Source organism: Falco rusticolus, chromosome 4 (assembly GCF_015220075.1).
Source record: "Falco rusticolus isolate bFalRus1 chromosome 4, bFalRus1.pri, whole genome shotgun sequence".
Classification (NCBI taxonomy): Eukaryota; Metazoa; Chordata; class Aves; order Falconiformes; family Falconidae; genus Falco; species Falco rusticolus.
In genome coordinates this window covers 18,789,091-18,809,023 of record NC_051190.1, presented here as the reverse complement: position 1 = coordinate 18,809,023, position 19,933 = coordinate 18,789,091, and positions in this window count along the sequence as shown.

Here is a 19,933-nt window from a genome sequence, read left to right as displayed (position 1 = left end):
GCTAAATAAACTGGGTACCTCCTGAATAAGGTGAGACAAATTTTTGGCTTGAAAGATGATTAGAAGGTACTTGGTTACGATTTAAAAGTACTTGGTTAAGTTTTAAATGGAAGATGGTTTTCAAAATCTGTGTTCTCAGGAATTTTCTGTCTCAATTCTCAGAAAGGTTTATAGGTAAAGAAATAATAACACCCCCAAGATGCAATTGGCTGACTTAAAGGATACAATTGGGGCATAGTCTGTAACAGGGTTAGCTGAGGTAAAAATTTCCCACTCCTCTTCCAAAATTATTGGAAATTGTTGCTTAAATAGAAATTGGCTGCATTACCAATTAAAACAATTTGGATTGAAAAGGGCAATGTGGTATAAAACAGAGATACTTTTGATCCACGGGTAAGGTGACCAAAGTGCAAGATATCAGAGAGGAAATGATCAAGGCAAGGCAACCTAAGACTTCCAAATTTAAGGTTAAGCTGCAAAGTGCTTTGCAGTGGGACAGAGAAGCCTTTAAATATTTAACCGTAGTAGCTTTAAATGCAGATTGGGCTACATATTCTTGGCATCACAGAATTTTTTTCCATTTCAAGGCTAGCAAACCTCCTGGAATCTTACCAATAGCCATGAAAGATTTAAAAATTGAGTAACTGTGGTAAGAATGTGCATAGCTGATAAATAGGAAGAAAACATTTGGACTCTCTTACAGTTAGTGTTTCGCAAATTTCTTTATCTGAAATTATGGCAACTAGAAAACCTAAGCTAACATTAAAATGTTTAACTAAGAGTTCAAATACACATATTTTATACAGTGGTAGTAATATTTCTTTTGCCCAATGGAGCTCACAATGTCAGTTTGCTCGCAACCAGAGGGATCCAAAAAGAAATAATGCCAACACACTAAGCATATTTCTAAAATATTTTTTCCCCTAAAATGTGCGTCATTCCAAAAACAAGTCTGAGTGGTTATATTTTGGGTGAGGAACAGAGTAATTGAAAAAGTGTCAAATACATCTTTATATGACAATATTTCATGGCCTATTATATATGTAAGATGGTTATCTACACAAACAGAAGCTTAATATATACAAAAGACAAGGGGGAAAAAGCTTGTATTTAGGATTTGCTAGAGAAAACCAGTAAAGCTGCAGGTAAACTGGGTGAGTCATCGAGGTCAAACTGGGTCATCAAGCTAGCCAGATCCTGAGCCAGCATCACGCTGTTGTGAGACTACCTCTTTTACAAAGGCTTCCACATTCATTGGACAGACATACTTAATTTTGTACGCTTGTTCAGTTCATCACTTCTGATTTTTAATCAAGACACTGGACACAGGTGATGCAACTGCTCCCTCCGCAGTTCCTGCAGGTCTCTTGCTTTCATTGCATCCATCAAACCACAGAGCTATGTGTTGTGCTCAGGTAGAGGCAGAGCCTATGCATCCCGCAGGGATCAACTTACCCTCCCTGCCTCTCCTGAAGGTTGGCAAGATTGTGACAAGGCTGTGTGTGTGACAGGCCTCTGTAAATCCTTGCGCTTCACCTTCAAGGAGGGATGCTTTACAGGTCTGCTTCTACCTGTCAGTGCGCTCAAAAGCCACCTCCACCCCTTGCCCTGGGAAGGGCTCTGGGCCTGTTGACAGCTCGCTGATCACTGACTTGCCTGGGATGCCGACCAGTTCCTGCTACCAGAAGTTTCTGTGCTTCAGATTTCCTCCTGAATAACTTAGCTCAATGGATAACATGTGACTGCAGGAATTCTGGCAAGAGAATTAGGAGTTAACATAAGAGAGAGCATAGGAAAAAGGTTACAAGGGCTAACCTAAAGTGACGCTACAGGTTTTATGTGGCTACGACTGAAAAGGAGCTTGTAAATAGTGGTTTTGATAGCCTTTTCCAAAGTTTATAAATGACATTTCCTCTACTTCACTTTACTGCAATGGTAACGCAGATTTACTATGCTACATTTTCCTAGAAATCTTTATCCTATTCATCCTTTCTGCATGCAGAAAAGTATGTTCTTGAACTTTGAAAAGTTTTCCATTTGGGGGAGTAGGAATTTCTCCTCTAAGAACCAATTAATCATTGCATGCTGTGAGGCACCTCTAATGTACAGATTTAACGAGACAAGCCTTCCTGGCTTAGTTTTTTCCACCTTTGAATAAGTACTCCTTGACACATAAAAATCAAATATAAACAGCACTAGGACCAAAACCCATGTTCTTGGAACTGCACCTAATTTAGAACTGTAAGAACTTGGGAATGTTTATATTTCATCCCTAAAGTCTTCATCTGTTTATATCTAAACTGCAATCTGAACTTAGACACAACTACAAGGCTCAGTGAAATAGGAGAGTGTTCCCTTGAGCCATAGTCCTGGAAATCCACCATCTTTTTTCTTCATTAATATCTAATCCCCATTTAGTAAGAATTTAGCTACTTTTATCCTGATGTGAAACTTCAGGGCTGCCTATTTCGCTCCACTGCCTGCTGCTTCTAAATACAGCAGTGCTGGTGGCGGAGGTGGTGATTGTGAGTCATAAACACTCTGTCATTGTAACATGTCAGATTTGTCCAAAAGAAACATATTTTTATATCTTAGATTATTTTATTATTAGTTTAAGAAGGTTCGTTTAGCTCCTAGCAAAGCCACGAGGAAGAATTATGCACTTAAGCAGTTCTATCTCTGATGTGTAATGCCTTGCAGTCATTTAACATGCTGAGACAAACAAGAGAATCCCCAGAGTGCTCATCTACTATGGGACTTATTTCATACTGCATCAATAATGTAAATTGAGATGTGAAGATAGCTCCTTGTTTTTGTAAGGTATGATTACACTAGTGCAGACAACATCCACTCAGCTTCACTGGAAACCCTGAAGTCGGCTCCCTGATAAAAACCTTCCCCATTCTTTATCTTAACAGAAGAACAAATTATCCTTTCATTGGGAAACTGTTGGGAGCAGGCTGGCTTTGTAAGATCAGTTGTTTGCTGTGGTGTTTTTCAAGCACCAGGTGAAGCATTCAAAAGCCCAATGCAGGGGTTAATATTGCTCGCTAAAATGACTTCTGGTATTAGTTTTTGCTCTTCTCGCTGAACTATACTGGTCCGCATTTAGTCACAGTGGTGAATGCCCGTTTGTAGAAGTAGACCCCATATGAATGAATTCAGCTGGAGTTTTTCAGTCTGCAAGGGCTCACCCATGAAAGACTTCGCAGCATCTACCTTGACGCTTTTGGTGGAAAATGGAAGTCACCAAGAAATTAACTTTTTCTCTGTTTGACCTTTCAGCTGCCCTAGTAAGACACCCAACATTATGTCTAGTTAAAATCCTGGTGCAGTGCCCGTATCTACTATTGTACAATACACAGAACAAACATAAAAGACATCAATCAAAATCCTCAAAATGTATTTTTCTGCCAAGATGCATAAACACTTCCTATCTCCCATCAAATTATTTTAATTACAGCTGCTGAGCTTAATAATTATTTTTAGCCAGGCTGGCTTTTCTGTTGTTATTGAACATATGATATGGAATATATTGCATTTATACATCCTATTGGATTTTGTTATAGCAGAGCGACTCCTGTAGTTGAGCTGGGGACTGTCTTTCTATTATTATGAAACCATTCAAACTCTTGCTGGAAATTTTCCATCTCTGCTATCTTACTAAAATATGGTTTGGGGAGGGAAAGGCAGAGAGAAAGGAAAATTTTGTTTGCTCTCTCAGGTTGTTTCCTCCTGTAGTTTTCCTTCTTCTCCCCAAGTTGTTTCATACTGATGAGTCTTTTTTTATAAAAATTCTATAGCTCCAAAACAAACAAAACTGAAACATGATATGGACAGATTCTTACTGACAAGAGGAGCCAAATCACTTTTTTTCATGACTTGTTATAATCCAAGATCATAGAACCAGGACCTTTATCTTTTCATGATCTTTGTTTTCAACTACGCATCCTTGACTTTGCTTCAATTTAGGGTCTCTCCCTGCAGGCAATAAAACATAAGGTAATTACTGAAAGAAATAAAAAAAAGGAAGCTTGGCTTCAGCTGAGTAAAAACAATTGGGTTTCAAATACGTACCAGCAAGAAGCCTGTATGTTTGAGTGCTACTGAAACACATGCCATTTATAACACGAAAATAGCGATACTCTTCTGAAAGACACTGCTGAATGTGCAAGTCACTTACCCAGGAAGAATTTGTATTGCATTTCTGAGAGTGAAATTACAATAGCTGACAAAACATGAAAGTTTCATCATGGTGGTTTAGAATGTGCACAAGGAATTCAAAGGAATTTGTCGTTACTCAACATTTCAGCTAGCGCTCTTTAACACATCTTTGGGGAGCAGATTTGTCTCTGCACTCTATAGAAAACCCATGCACAAAAAAAGGTTAGATTACAGCAACCTAGTAAATAATATAACAAACAGCTAGTTAGGCTACCCAGCCAGATAAGCAAATACGTGTTGCTCCTATGCTACTGATCCTCAAAGAAAATGTGTCTGTCTGCCTCTAATACAACTGTTTCTCTGCCCAGGAACTTCCGAGACACGAAGGGATTGGCAGTTGATTTTAAGATTCCTTGTCCCTCCTTGCTTGTCATGGACCATGCTTGAGCAAGTTTCTTTACATTTCAAGTAACGCTGTTTGCAGATAGAAAACTTGATGTCACCTCTCCAAGTAAGAAATGCTCTCAGCATTTCTGGTCTCCAAAGATCTGTCAAAAAATGGACAAGAAAAGCACACAGCTGATATTTCTTAGACATAAAAGGTTTAGAAAAATAAACAGAAAAATTGTCTTGTTGGCTGAAAGGACACACAATGCCATTTGTTTTTGGATAAGATAAAAATTTTAGCAACCTTAATTTATTATTAAGAATGTGGTCAACGAGAGGAAAGGGAGGACATTCAGTTCTCAATCAAGGAAATACTGGTCAAAGATACAGCACAAAACCCCTTGCAGTAGCTACAGAATCACAGGATACAAACACACTCAGGAAAACAAACTGAACGAGCTGCTCCAAGCTCCATCCTGCTGCAGATGGTACCTTATCTAGTAGCTTACAGCTAGCTCAGAGACAACTGTACTTCACACTGCAGTGTAAACGTGCCACTGATCAGCAGACTTCTAATGTCATTAGCTCTCCTTTTATTACTCCAAGACATTTTGATTAATAAACCAGAAAAAAACACGGCAGCATTTCACGCAGTCTCGTAGGGAATAGTCTTGGCCTTGTACCATGTAACTTCAGTACACATTGGGAGGAAACCAATTACTGCTGCCAAGCTCAGAAATGAAACAATGTTTGAAAGAGTGGTAAATAAATTTGTGAAAAGGTTAATGAAATTGAACAAGAATGACTGTAAACCACCTGAAAGCAAAAATCTGAGTTAAAGATGTGACTTTATATGAGGTTACAGGTCTAGTAATTAAAACATGGAGACCACGCTCTCTAATTGTGGGACTCTCTAGTTCTGAAGAAGTTGTGGGGATGATCCACTCAACATTATATCCAAGTGTTAAGCTGTGAACTAAAGAACAAATTCAGCCTAAAATGCTTAAATGTGAGCATACTTAGCAGGCACACTTCTGTATTTCAGCCTGCTGTTACCTCTGTGAGAATAATGCCTTGAGTTCTGGATCCACACTTTGGAAAGTACATTGAAAAATTAGGCAATTATAGTGGAAAGTCATAGGAAACATTAAAGAAATTGAAAAAGATGCTGTATCATGGAAAAGCTCATTTAGCCTAACTCTGAGGGGATCACAGAGCAACTTTATCACAGTCTGTAGGAATTAGACAGATGCTCTGAAAGAAAGAAGCTGAAAGTTCCCTGACAGCCAGACCACTTGCCAGACTCATCTCAAGTTGCAATGGATCCTCTGTTGCTACAAGTTTTTAAATTGTGATTTCAAAACTGAAACTTCCCTAAAAATGTTGTCCTTGTTTCTGGCTGTTTCAGGCCCAGGCTGCAGAGGAGGTGACAGTGGGTGGTCATAGTGGTCCCCCCTGCCCTTAACCTGTGATTTACTGCCCAGCATTTCCAGTTCTCACTGAGGATCCTGAGCAATTCTGACTTGCTAGAACTCCACTAAAACACCACAGGCTACAGCAGCAACTCACACATGGCACCTGAGCGGGTAACTGCTCCCAGCACCAGTAAACGTTGCACAGTGACATTATTCTGGGGGCAGGCTTACCCTTCTGTATATGGTCACCTTATTCTGCTCCCACTGGCATGCAAGAAGGTGCCACTTTCCCTGCCCAGGATGTCTTTGCACTAAGAAAGATCTCATTTTTTTTCCCTAGATAAGTCCTCCACTGCTGCCAAACACTCCTGCCCCACGGAGAATATCCTCCACATCAACTGGGAAGGATCCCTGCACACCCTCTCATCCACCCCTTGGGAAAGCAAATGAATGAGGATGTGGCCCCACGCCCTAATACCGTATATAACACTTTCAATCATCTTACCTATGAGAACTGCTGTGTAAGCTTTTTTTGTCTCCGGCTAGTTTTGTATTAATATATTATCTCCCTGCAACTCATGACTACTTCCAGCTGGTGCCAGGGAAATAGGAAACTGTTTAGATGCTTTCTCCTGTTCTTACGACACAAAGCAAAGAAAAAAAAGGAGAAAGTGTATTACAGAGACTTGAAGACAGGCACCTTTCCTTCGTGTAGCTGATAGTACTGACAGTTCACTGTTCTTGTTTAATTGGGCGACATATTGATTCGATTGTGGCAATGAAAATAGATGAATGTTTCTTAATTACATTTTAAATTCAACTTTCTGAGGCTGAAGGTGCTTTTGAAAATCACACGTAGCTGCTGGCCTCACCGCAACACGGGCTGACTTAAAGTTGCGCTAATGCTGAGTGGTTATGCCCAATGCGAACCGGTGCAAAGCCTTCATTAAAATAAAAAGCAGCCCTATAATGATATTTGCATGACATTCAAAGTGTTCTTTGTTCTTACAATAAAACACATTCCAGATAATTCCACACTACCAACCATAGTTCCTATTATTCAATTTTGCGATTTTTCTTATATAAGCAAAGTTTTTTTGTAACATGTCCACTAATTATTACTTTTGCAAGGAAAGGTTCAGAAGTATTTAGACTCCTAGGAGGGTGAAGACAAATGCATTATAGAAATAATGCATTTAGCCTCCAGGAGTAACCCTCAGCTCACTTATAAAAGCTCTTGCCAGTCAAATCTACAGAATACGATTTGATTCAACTCTAGGGGAGGAAAGAGAAACACTTGCCTGCCTCCAAAGTTCAAGCAAAGATGCTTGAATTGCAGCTGCCAAGATGGGAGGTGGCAGAAAATGGAGGATTTGAATCTAGGGGGAGAATAAGCAAAAAAAATATTTATACATTCTGTCGTTCAGCTCTAATTGCTTCAAAGATTATTTATTTTTCATTTTTTTGGAAAATAGCTTGCAGCTTCTTAACATATTTTTCAAAGAAGGAGCTGGAAGGCATAATAAAAAGCAAGCAGGGATATGCTTTCCGAATAGACTGAAATAATTAATGTGAGAATGCTTCCGCTTGAGCATTTTTTATGAACAAAAAATACATTATTTTTGCTTTTAAATTGGAGATAATTTGTTACACGGAAGTAGTGGTTTCTTTAATCTTGAAATAATGCTAATTACAATGGTATTTGGAATCTGAATTTTTGCAAAGCTATTCCCTCGTTTGCTGCTGACATAATGAAGCTGCTTAAGACTTCAGAGGCTTGTGGCACCGTCCCAGTTTGCCCGTTGTCCCTCCTTGGTTTCCCAGTCCCAGACCTCATTTCTCCCCTGATTGGACCCTGTGTGGGTTTCCTCTACTCTCGGTCAGAGCCACTCCAGCTGGCCAGAGCAACCCATAGGCCGAACACAGCTGTCCTGCTCCTTGGTCTGTACCAGCTCCTTCCAGAGAGTGACCAAAGCTCACGATCACAGCTAAGCCTGAAGGAACAGCAGTGTCTCCCCACACTGCGCCGCATCACAGCACATTTTCAGCAGGAAGGTAGGAAGGCTTTGTCCATTCCTTTTCCACTGCAAAACAGCTTTTACTTATTTTACTTTTATGTAATTGTGGGATTGCCGGGGAGGTTAGTCACGGAGCTGTGCTAGGCACCTGCACAAACACAGACAAAATGCAAAACCAGCCTTTGTCCTAAAGAACTTACAGTCCAAGTATGTTTCTGGTCAGGTACATGGATGTACCTGGACGCTCCCTTAGCACCCCTTCGGTTTCAAACCGAGGTCAATTTGCTTTACGCAGAGCTGGGTCCCCAGGGCTGAGGTCCTGCTCGCTCCCTTTCCTCACACCCAGCAGCGCAGGGCTCTTCCCAGCAGGTTTGCCGTGCCGAGGGGCTGCAGGGCGGGAATTCAGTGGGTGTATTTACCTTCTGGAAAGCAAATGCAGACACTGTTTCTGCAGCCACAGAGTTTCATTTGGCAGAGGAACCGGTGCTCATCCACCAGGCAAGCCTGACACTCCCTCATCTCTAATCAGGGTTGTGTACACAAACAGAAACAACGCGCTGCAGGTACATGTACACGCCATGTTCCTTTCTCCAGGCATCTTTCATTATTCAGCATGTTTTCACTGCTGAACAACAAATTGTTAGTGGTGTAACAAGACAGGAACACATGTTCGGGTACACTGTGCTACCTGCAAAGCCTGCCGCTTGCTCTGCCCGGCCGCAGTTCCCCGGTCTGGCAGGGTCCAAGCAGCAGCTGAGGCAGCAATGCCGCTTGCGGTGGTGTTAAGAATGGGTAGATGAGAAAGCCTGCATTTGTCAAGGCTGGACAATAAGATGAAGATGATGTGAGGCCACATTCCTGAGTCATTTTGCGGGTCCAGTATTCCCTCTCTCCTGTAAAATACAAATACAGCCCGGAACAGGGAGCCAGGTGAGGTCCCAGGTAAAATGACTTCCAGGTTCTAAGCCTAAGTTACCAGCGGGCTGACAGTGATATTCAACATGATCAAAGCAAAAGCAGGGGACAGACGGAATTGCTTACAATGAGGTGGGGTTTTTTAAGCTGTGATGAACTGGGTGGAGAGCAGAACGTCTGCAATGATAGGTCAGGAAAACAGGCCGAGCTTTTATTTTGAAGAGTGTTAGCTAGGTTTGAGGTAGGAAGACAGAGAGACCTGTGAATCATCAGCATGGAGGTAGTAGTTAAATTTCTGTTTTCAGATGAAAGCGGATAAGGCCAAGCCTCTAAAAGAAAATCAGAAATATAATTGAGAGATGAACAAGCAGAAAACAAAGACTTAAGTCCAAGAAACAAGTTTTAAGAAGGATGGGGATGAAGGGTATTCACAGTTTAAACCAAGAGAGTCACGGGTTCTTGGGAGGTCACCTGGTGCATCTCTCTGCCCTACGGCGGGATCAATTATCCTCCTGCCTTTCCTTTCAGAGGTCTGTCTGCCCTGCTCTGGAAGGCCTCCAACGGTGGAGATCCCACAACCTCTGCAGGCAGTCTACCTTGGTGCTTTATTATCCTGATTGTTATGAAAGTTTCCTGATGTCTAACCGGAATTCTTCACTGTAATTTAAGCCCATTATGTCATGTCCTTTCTATTATGCACAGATTGTTTCTGTCTTCCCTGCCGCTGTTTCTTCTGTAATTACTTTCATGTCCTGTTTCAAGCACTTATTACTTAGGCTAAACAACCTCGCTCATCCAATCTGTCCTGCTAGGTCGGGGGTTCCAAACTTCATATTCAGCCTCCTCTCCAAACAAGCAACATCCTTTCTTGAAATAAGGAACCTGACCCAGGAAAAAGTGCTCCAGCTGGGGTCCGTGGCAGTGTGGAGAGAAAGGATTACTTCCCACATCTCATGGGTGACAGGTCTCTTGGAACACTGCTGCTTGGCAGCTACCTTGATCCCAGCAGGGTGCCACCACTGACTCCTGGCCAGGTTGCGATCAGCAATGATCCCAAATCAGTCAGTTTTTCCTCTGCATAATTGGGCAGCTTGTTATGCTTAACTACTGTCAATTTGCACCCGTAAGACTTTAATTTCTGTGCTCAGCTGCACCCTGGGCAGGAGCCTGCTCAGAAAGATCATTTAGCTGAGGATACAGTGCATCTGTCCTCTGGATTTCTTACACATTGATTTTTTATATTGCTCCTTTGGAGAAAATTATAAAAAGCTATCAATCTAAAATCAAATTATTTTTCCATCAGGCTTTAATGCCTATTGCATCTGGGCCCAAAAGACATTTAAAATTTCTGTTATTTACAGGCTTCTGGAGACTATGGAAGACTCGGAATGATATTTTGTAAATAATATTTCCCATTTTTTTTCTGCAAATTTATGTTTTGAAGTAGGATGTTCCCCTATTTTATACATATATATTTGTTTAAAGAGCTAAGCCTCGGTGTTTTGAATCTATCAGTCTTTGGAAAAACATTTTCCGTTACCAAAAGTGAATATTCATGCTTTCTTACATAAATATCCCTTTCACAAAACATCTACAGAAAAGTACAGATTTCCGACTCGTGCAATGGCCCGGTGTGACTTTATATCTTCCCCAAACCACTTGTCCCATCAGACACTCAGAGCAGCAGCCTACTCTTTCAAAGCAAAGCAGCCCACATTTACAGTTTCCCTTTTCTTCCCAGCTATTAGCTCGAGGAATCTACTTCTGTTGGCAACTCTTACTGCTATGTAATAATTTACTAGCTACCAGCACCCCAGCATGCCTGTGATGGTGTAGCAGCACAATCATTCGTTTCCATTCTGCAGTGGCAGGATGTGACAGAGGGTCTACGATTTCGGATGATTCTGGTGTCAACTAACTGTGACACTCCATCAAACCCTGCATCCTTAATGTCATGGAGAGTTACATCCTTTCATGGGTGATAAAGCATGGGCATTCTGACAACCCTGGTTTAAGTGTCCTCGTTGGCCTCGCTAGGCTCATGTCACTTCATTGTTTTATAACTTAAATTGTCTCATATTGAAAATGAGGATTCAATTTGAGATTTTATTGTTAACCTTTAAGGGCCTTGGAGCTCAAAGTCTACTCATGAGGTAAGTGAAGTTTATGCTCCAATTCTTAATCTGCCTTCAGTTACAGATTTCTGCACACGTACCCCATTGCTTCCTGATAGCTGTCTGAAAACTTTTCAGTTTTTAGTGACAAAAAAGAATGATTGTAGAACTTCAGCTGTTCCCAGGGATGTTTTTAAAGGTGGGTTCATTTTTCTTCTGTTTGTTTGAATCTTGCCACTTGTTTCACCTTAAAATTTTATGTTAGAGCTGGAAAGAATTGTTCTACTTGCCTACCCTCCTCTTTGAGGAAAATGCTGTTAAAAAACAAAAATTCAATGAAGCTTCCAAAGGGCAAATGCTAACTTTTAAATTGAAAATGCTTTAAATTTTAGTTTATAACAGATATCTTCTTTGTTCTTCAAGTGGTCATTTTTCTTTTATTTAAACCTGTTATTATCACAGAAAGCATACTCTTTGTGAAATAACATTTCAGTAGTCAAAACCCCAATTTTCCCTAAGGAAATATTTCAAGGGAAAACTTTTTACATGCCTTACTTAGCACCAAGTCTTCCCATTTAAACACCTCCACAAGTGGCCAAAGTTTCAAAAGAGATGCTCTTCCACTTAGGCACCCGAAGGAAGCGTTTGAATTCTGAGCAGCTTTTGAAACATCAGGCCACCTTGTTTGAGGTGTATGAGAGAAAGACGTGCCCTTTTCAAGATGTAGCTCCAATGATGGGTCCTTAAGAACTTTTGAAAAATTCCCCTTTAAGAAGAGGAGGATTAGATCAAGGTGTGAATATTCCAGACATAAATACAGCTATAACTCTGAAAGCCATCTCTATTGCACGTGTTTATATGCTATTACAGCTTGCTTCATCTTTGTGTTTTCTGTGCAAGTATTTTACATATGGGCTTGAATGAATTACAAATAAGCTATCTTCAGAATGGCATGAAAATTACTGCTGTTGAGAAAGATGTTGTTTTTGTTGCACAGAAACACACCTAATTTCTGTTTGTGCAGTTGAGATTTCTTGAGGCCAGGGCTGACATCCAGCATGCCATTAGGTACGGAAAGAGGTCCATTGTGCTCCAAACTGGCAGAGAGCTTGCAAAAACTAAGCTTAAAGAGAGGTGGATCCAAGCCAATCCCACTGTCAGCTCTCAGATCTGCTCCTCTGTTCTTTCCCTGGAACAAGCAACCTTTTGCCCTTCCATTTTGTAAGGCATAAAGTAACTTCTTAATTAGGATTATTTTTTTCCCCTGCTGGAAAATGTATTAACAAAGATTATTGTCAAAGCATAAAACTGCTTCCTCTTTATCTGGCACAATGCTGCTACAGAGCAGACAAGAGGTTTACAGGCCTCTAAGTCAAGATGCTGTACAGTATTTGCAATAATAGCTCAGAGAATACCATGAAACCGGGGGCTTTCAGTCAAGCTAAAGAGAACTCCTCCTCCTTTCCTTGCATCACCCCTCCTGTTTTAAATCTGTTGTATGGACCCATCAAACTCTGTTATTTTCGCTAAAATAATCAGGTCTGGCCACTTCAATATAAACCAACCTGTTGCTGAGAAGATTAGTTTGGTTGCACTTCATGAGATGCTAAGAAAATATTAAACTTGAGGAAGGTCTCCTTCCATTTCCACAAGGCTCTACAGGCAAGTCAACAAAACCTCATTGTCAACAACATCAAGGACTGTTGACAGATCTAATAAAATCAACATAGATTTATTTTCTGTGGCCATTGCCAAGTAGAGATCAGCAAGAGATAACTACCCTTATATTAAACACACATCTAAAGCCAACACAGTAGGGATGAAGGATGCTTGTGAAAGACATAAACAGCCGCCTTCTGCTTGCATCATCCCAGAGATACTACAGAGATTAAACATCCCTGTCAATATAAGGGCTAAAATCACCCACTGTGAACAAACTCATGAATTACAAAGAACTGGCCATAGCATCAACAGACCAGAAGATTTTATCACCAGAGTGCTTTGCTGACTCCTCTCTACTGTAAACTCTTGTCACACCAATCACCATGAAGGCAAAAGCATCAAACAAACATGCTGCAAGGACACATGTGAAACCGGGAGGGAGATTTTCCCATACATCCCTGCTATGAAGACAAAGACGCTGTTTTTGTGCTGCACATCAGAAGAGGGATCTGATAAAGCATTTTGCTAAAAGCCTTTCTGGAAAGATAAGCCCATCTGCTCTAGTAACAATACACAAGAAAAAACAAGCCCAAACCCCAAGCAAACAAGCAGCCCCTCACACATCCAGTGTACGAGTGAAGAGCTTAACAGACTCTGGATATATTTAGTCTGGTTTCCAGAACTGTTCCTCCCATATATATATATATATATATATGTAAATATATATAATTTTTTTTTTACATATACATGCATATAATTATTTTCAGATGGTCAATGCAGATAAGACACTGGAAACAAAGCTGAACTGTTTTTCCCAGTGTTCCTAGGTGCCGTATTTAAAAATGGCATTATGCTGGCTACTCTCCAAACTTCATAGATCTTCCTGAACTAATAACCTACTGTAAGCGGAGAAGATAAGTCTGGTGATGAAAAGAAAGAGTACTAGCATGTCCTCTTTGATTTCAAGTAGATCAGTTCGGACTGAATTCAGCTGACTCATCCAAGGTAAGGCTGGAGATGCTTCCAGTATGGGCTGAGAGACAAAGTTGCTACAAGCAGAGCTCTCTCCTTTGAGAGCTGCAAAGGACCTCCTAGCAGTACATCCACTACTCTCACCTCCTAAACCATTAGCAAACATTGATACCAATGAGCAATGAATCTGAAATTATTACCCCTATAAGGCAAACAGAGCTGGAGTGTGCTCACATATTTCTTGACAGGAAAGAAAGCAAAAACCATAGGTTTATAGTTTGGCTGCTGCAAAACTCTGCATGCAAATGGAAATCTCTAGTGACCCTCAGCTAGTTTGGAGAAGTTGCTGGAGCACCTCTGGACCAAATCGCTGAACAACCCATGGCGCACTCTGTGCTATGTCATTGGCATTGTCTCAAAACCAAAATTTTGGTTATTCCTTCTACCCATGGCTTCTGGCAAGCCACATTCAATCAGCTGACATTAAAGGGCATACAGAATAATTTAAATTTAAAATTAAATGTCATAAATAAAAATTATTAAGAAAATAAATGTAGGAAAACTAATTGAATAGTAAAATAAATGTGAAAATTACACTTAAATTAAAAAATTTAAAACTGGCAAACTCAGATGCTTTTTAAGACAGAACATAAGAAAGGCCATGCAAGGTGGTAGCAAAGGTCTTTCTAGCCTGGTACCTCACTGGCAGAGCTGAGAGGAGAGGCTCTGGGGGAAGCTGCCTGAACAGGGCAACCAGTGTGTCTGCCTGGGATGATCCTGCCGTGAACTGCAGCAAAATGTAGAAGTGTTATCAGGAACAGCTTTTCTGTGGCACTTCTGGGACTAAGGAATAAACGTTTTTCTTTTAATTAGACATCTTGGTGTGTGACCTCCTCACTGAACTAACATTGTCTTGAACTACATGTTTCACTTGGTCTGCTTTCTGTTCAAATTACTCTCAGTAACTTATATTAAATGATAACACATACTATTTTAAAAATTGCCTGGTTTGCTATGTAGCGTCATCTGCCTTCTAGATAAAAACCAATAAAGCTTGGTGTCTCAATCTAAATTTTAATTTTGTCTCTGAATTTATTTTAATTTTCTCTGTACTTGTGTATTGCACTTATTATGGGAAGCAAAAATCCTATTTCCAGCCTGGCAGCAGTCCAGGAGTACCTGGAGCCTTAGGGAAGGGAGTTTCCTCCTCTGCACCTAGTCTCCATCCCCTTTTCTAGCCACAGAAGACTGAGCACCTACGGAAACACAGACAGCACCAGTGGGTGCTGGAAAGCTGCAAGATTTTGAGGCCCGCTGGCCACTTGAAACTCAGGACTCCAGTTATACCTGTCCCCTTTCTCCCTCCTGTGTGGGCAGCCAGAGTGGAAAGCAGTTCAAAGCAGTATTTATCTGAGCAAAACCCTGCAAAGCCAGAGTAAAAATTGGTAAAAATGACAGTAAAGTACTCTACAAACCTGGATTCTCCCCTTAAAACTGGTTACTCAAAGGCACTACAGGGGTAATAGCAGAACTGCCCCTGGCACACAGGCATTCCTGCTTTCTCCTGTTCCACCCTTGTTGGGCTGATCCTATGAGCTCCTTCAGGAAAGCAGAGAGATCTCATTGCAGAGTGCTTCTGCGACATGCCCAGGGCAGGGACTCCTTTCTGCAAGGCTTGTAAACTCTCGAGCACTATCCCGACAGTAAATAAGTTACTGCAATAAAAAATCACACCAATACATTAGCCTTCTGCTCTGCAAGTTGTACGGTATTATGTGTGTGTGGCTGTGACTTAAAAGCTGCAGCTTTTCTGATGGTCACAAACAGACTGGAAATAGCAGATATATTTTTCATAGTAATTATTGTTTATCTGAAAAAAGATTGCTGAGACAAACAGCAAAGTGCAAGGATCATAGCCGTCTCCACTGGCTAAAAAGGGGCTTCAGCACAGTAAGAGCACACACATTGGATGAGATTCTCCTCCACTGTAGACTTTTATAGCCTCCATCAGAGCTGCGAAAGTCCCTTTCCCTCTGTCATGAAAGCACTTAGGTTGGTATAGCAGAAAGATGTTAAGTAACCAAGGGGACAATCCTGGTTCCTTGTGAAAAACAAAGTGTGAGCTAATAAAACAGCATTTTGTGAGATGACAGATTTCTTTTTAGAACTTTTCACAGCTCCCCGTTCCATGTGCAGAAGCACCGCATTGGATTAAGATGCTGGGCTCATATCCTCAACCTATGCCACTTGAGAAAAGCAGACCAGTAAGCTGCTGTTGTCCCAGCAGCTGGTGATGTACCTAGAGTGGTCTAAGAGGACTTTGGCTTCCAGTAAGCTTAACCCCTCCGTGAGTGTAAATTGATCACTTCACATTAAAAAGAAGAAAAAGTCAATTTTGCATCTGACCCGTTCACCTTCATATGACGACATGACATCTTAAAATCATAGTAAGTATTAGAAAAATTATGTTTTAAATATGGGCCTTTGTATCTTTTACCACATTCTCTCCTGCAGTGGTTATTACCTAATAATTTTTGACACTAGTGATTAAATATAAAAGTTTTACATTTTATGATTCCAATTCAAATACACAATTGCTAGCATATATATCAAGGCAAAAATTAGGCCCTTCTTAAAGAGTCTGTAATTATATTTATGCATTAAAGTGTCAACTGTTTAAAATGAATGATTTCAAACAATATTTTAATGTAATTGTTTTAAAAATCAAACTATTAATCAGACTTTATTGTCAACCTCAACTAACAGCTTGCGTTTCGATTTTTCAGACAGCTCAGGACATTCTCTAATTTGAGAAATCTTTATGAGCAACTTAAACAGTTACTTACACAACCACCACAGCTAAACTGGTGAGCACTCTCGGTAAACAAAAACTCCTTGGCAGCAGAACTTGGGCTATAGAGTCAGCAAAATCCGTCACCGAGAAAGCACTTCATGGCTCACAGTCCTCTGCAACACTCAAAATATGAGATGAAGGAAAACCGAGACCTTTCTTGAGGAGTTCAGGAGCAGGAAACTTAAAATTTTATTTCAACAGTGATTTATTTTGCTGGCCTCTGTTTCCCAGATCTTTTTATACACTTGCTTCAGAGGCCAGATCTCCCTTCCCAGTCAATAATATATAAACAAAATAACCTTCATGTTCTGTTCTTCCCTAAAATGGCGTTGCTTTCGCCACTTAGTATATGCCATAGAGCCAGACTGGGTCCCTGAGTCAGTGATGTTGCTGTTTACTCAAATGCCACTGGGTATACGAATTGCCAAAAATGTCACAGACATTTTTAATATCCATTTCCTAGGTGATGAGCTCACATTGTGCAATAATTTCAGGCCAACAGCAAATCCCAAAGAATTTTGGATACGGCAGCCAGCGAGGATGCCTGGCTGGAACACCTCAAGAAGAATGATTTAAAAGAAGGGGAGTTAATTTATACGTTTTTAAACAGCGTGCCAAGGGAAAAATAAGTCTTTTGTACATCTGCCTACATTTTTTTGAGATCAGATTTCAGTCACTGAATGATAAAACAAAATGAAACAAAACAGAAAAAAAAAAAGAAAAAAGAAAAAACCCAACAAAAACCAGATGAGTGGATTTGCATGGGAGGTGATTTATTCTTTACTTTGCCTGCAGGAAAAAAATAAAGTGATATTGCAATTTGATAGGTACATATTTTCAAATAACACATCTAGCTTGATCACAGATATGGACTTCTGGATCTTAACTGCAGCTTTTAATTCTTCTTTGACAAATTTATGTAAATAAATAGACCAGGAACGGACAATCACTGGAAGTCTAAATCTCTTTTATGTAATCTTTGTCTAAGCTTCCCTACTGGAGGCTATCTGTTAACTGGATGTGAATTACTGCTCATGCTTGTTTCCCTCACCAGTAGCACTCCAGGTGACTACAGCTGCTGTTTAAAGAAAGCATCTGCTTTCATATGATTCAAAATATCAAGGTGGCTGTGGCATTTTTTGTAATTTTGCCAAATATCAGATATGATTTCTGCAATTTCTCCAGTCCTTTCAAAGATCCTGACCCATGGAAGTGATCTTGGTATGGGAACACCCCTGCTGTGGGAATCCAATACCTTGAATTCCTTTATTAACTTTGGATTAATAATACCCTAAAAAAGTAAATGGTGAGCTAGTTACTCTGCAACATTTCTCATGGTTTCGCTTCCACCCAAAATTATAAATCACTCCATATTTGTTCATACTTGGCCTGACATGACTTGACACTCAGCCCACCTTTGCCAAAAGACCCATGGACCTCCCCGAACCTGACTTAAGCTCTAGATTTGTAACTAAAGCTCAAACCAACCAACCTTCACCCTGCTGCAGGTTTTATTAAGGCAACTTTAGCATTGCTTTAGGAATAGCATTCTACTTGCTTAGAGGTTAACAAAAAGTTGTTAAAATAAGATTGGACCTCACAGTGCAAATTTATCTGCCCAGGACTGGAAGATTTTTGGATGAAAATAAAGACTTGTAAATAAAGTATTCCTGAGGCTTTAAACTTGGCACAGAGGGTGACACTTCAGGCTGGCTTGCAAGACTCACAGAAAGTTGCAGTGGCCCCCCAGACAGATACCCAAGGAAAAAAATTACAAAGAGATTTTAAATTTATAGATCTGGCATGCAGCAAAGTTTGCTTATTTTGATGAATTTGGCTCAGACACTAAAGGCATAGCTGCAGGTAAAACACAACACACCTTCACGTTGCACTTTTTAGTGCTATTTGGTACAGAAGGACTGGTGCAAATGGAAGAGGTAACTACGTTCCCTGAGTGCTGAGGATTTCCTTAGCCTCTTACAGTTAAACTCAATGGCACCAAAATAAAAAATAGCATAAGGATGAACGCAGCAATAAAGGCAGCATCACTAGATATTGGTACCTATGGCAGGATCAAATCCTTTGAGCAGTAATACTTTCAGTGCCTTTTGATTCAGAGGACAGGTAATTCTGCTAAAACTGAACTGCGTCTCCTGTTTACCTGTGAACATGGCACACACCAGCCAAGCACGTTCTTCCCCTGCCTGTTACAACGCCGGGTTTGCTTCACACACGATGAGAAGCGTGTTCTTTTTTTGTCCCCACAGTCATGGTAAAGTGTTTGGTACATACTGCAAATACGGCTGCTTGCTGAAGGTGCAGACAGTTGGCTTTACTGGGCGATTTCCTGACTTTTAAGGCTGCGTTTTCCTAGCCAACCTTGCCGTAGTTTCAACTGCATTGTGTGAGTTTCCCTTTCCTTTTTGGAATAGTATAATTTGCTTCATAAATTACATATGGTGGAAGCCTGTTGAATGAATAACCTTGTTGCACAGAAAATTAATTCTTTTGACAGGTTTATTCCTTTAACAGATATTTGGTGGAGGATTTTACTGCATTATTGTATATATTGTGGCTTGCTGCACAGAAAATGTTTCACAGTATTTCAGCAGATTTATTCCTTTAACAGAAATAACTATCCCTGTCCGTTTACCATTTGTTACCTATGAAATAAATTTCTTAGTTACAGATTCTTAAAAGAAGCTCACTTGTTTTGCCCTTGTGTTTCATTTGAGTGCAGAGAAAATACATTTTTCCTTCAATCAGCATTCATTTAAATGCATGGTAATATATACAGTTGTAATGAACCATATTTTGTTTGATTATGTTAATCTGTAACAGTGTTAATTTCCTTATATATATGTTTATGTGATTTTTTTTTTAAATTAACTTTTTACCATGCCTTACTAGGATATCTTGGATTATTTAAGGCTCCATACACTAGCTTGGCATGAGAATTACATAGCACAGATAGCACGACAGCAAAGGAAGTCAGATTGAATGCCACATGACCTGATTTGAGCAAGGCTAATTATGTAATTAAGATATTGAAACAGGAGCCAGAATATCTGAGTGCTGCTCCGAGTTTCGCCAAGTGCCTCCAGTGGGACATTTAGCATTTTGCTTTTCTGTTCTTTACTTTTCCCTGCTGCAAATGGGGGTACTGATATCCAGAAAGCATAATATGCGGAATAAAGCTGCTCTGGGCGCACACCATGGCTCAGATGTACAAAGTGATTGTAAAATAATTCCAGAATTTTGCACTGTTTTTTATTTTATGCATAACTTGCACTCAGAGTAGGCACTCAGAGAAAGCTGTAAAGGAAAGGTGGTGCTTATCACATGTCCATTAAATTTAGGGAAGAATGGGTTGATTCTTCTTCCTTTTTTTTTTTTTTTTTTTCCCTTTTCAATATTTGAATGCTTAATCTA